Source organism: Capsella rubella, unplaced genomic scaffold (assembly GCF_000375325.1).
Source record: "Capsella rubella cultivar Monte Gargano unplaced genomic scaffold, Caprub1_0 scaffold_7, whole genome shotgun sequence".
Lineage (NCBI taxonomy): Eukaryota > Viridiplantae > Streptophyta > Magnoliopsida > Brassicales > Brassicaceae > Capsella > Capsella rubella.
In genome coordinates, this window is record NW_006238917.1 from 16,622,014 (window position 1) to 16,623,587 (window position 1,574).

The following is a 1,574-nucleotide window of genomic DNA, read 5'->3' on the forward strand; positions in this document are numbered from 1 at the left end:
TAAAACTAAAACTAAATAATATATATATATATATATATATATATATATATATATATATTATTTCCAAAATACACTTATAAAAACATCGTCCCGCGGTAACCACGAGTTCAAACCTATTATTGTTTTAATTATTTTAGTCTGTTGTAGAGAAATGTTAATGGTTTTTATGTATGATCACATGTTGCTTATGTTTACTTAATTCTCAGCTCACTTTCTAGTTAATAATCGAATGTTTTTGTATAGTTTTTAAGGCTTCCTCAGTTGAGAGTTAACTTCAAAATTTTAAATCATGTTTCCTCTTGTTAACAGATTGAGCTGTCATACTTGCATGAAGAATGTGTTGGTATCAAAACGAATATGTTTCCTCTTGTTAAGAAATTGAGTTAATTAGTTCAAACCCCAACAATCAACTTCTATGGTGAGAGTAGCACCAATGTTTTGGTTGTTCGTACGTACAAATGTTTCATTCGACACTATGGATGACATAGTTGTCTCCCTTTACAGTTTAATTGGTTTTAGTGAGAAATTGGATTTAAAAAAGGTTTATTCTATTTGCCCAAAAAAAAAAAGTTTATTCTAGTCTGTTTTAAGGTTTATAAACTCTTTTAATCACTAAAATTGTAATACAATTGACAAAATTGATTTGGTTTATAAATTTTGTAGGGATCAGTATAGGTTTGAGCTTTTGAATATGACTATACATATTTGTTAAGAATTATAGAAAGACTAACCAAAAAAATAAAGTTATTTAAGCGAAATGGAAATGGCTTTAAGAGAAGACATCGTAGATAAAGTAATTGTATTGATCAACTCTATAATATTGGAGAAAGCTACAAAAACTAAAATTAGTGAGTTTGTTGAGGAGAAAATTAAGAACACAAGTTAACTACCATGCATGATAGGTGTTTAAAAAATATTTTATAATTATTTCCGATTGATGATATTTATAAATATATATTACAAAGACACATATATAGTTTTTTCATAAATTTGTATTTAGCTTTAACAGATAAACTTACTTTTCAACACCATCTGTAAGTGTTTAACCTTTGAGGATATCGAAATTATAGACAACAAATGTTTATTATAAAAGTAAACATTAAATATAAAAAATAATTAACGATTTATTTCAATATAATTAATCTATCTTATTATTTTTGCAACCATTTTTTTGACCATCTCTTTAAAAATTCGATTTCCATTAACTACCCTTACCACTAATTATTTTACAAAAACTCATTAAGGTTAATGCTGTAATATTAATTATCGGGTCGGTTTATGATTTCAATTTATGATCCAATTGCAAATGATGGATCTTCTCTTATTTACCATAAAACATCCGAATTTAATTGTTATTATTATTATTGTTAAGATAGATTAGTAAAGTATATAAATACGAATATATTTGGCATAAACAATTTCCTAAATCTTAGCTTAACAATAACTACTAAAAAAATTTATAATAATTTTCTAAGAATATCCAATTACATTCAATACATAACATTATAAGAATATTCTTGCTATTAATTCCGATTGTGTATAAAAAATCACCAAAAATTAATCCTTTAGAATAT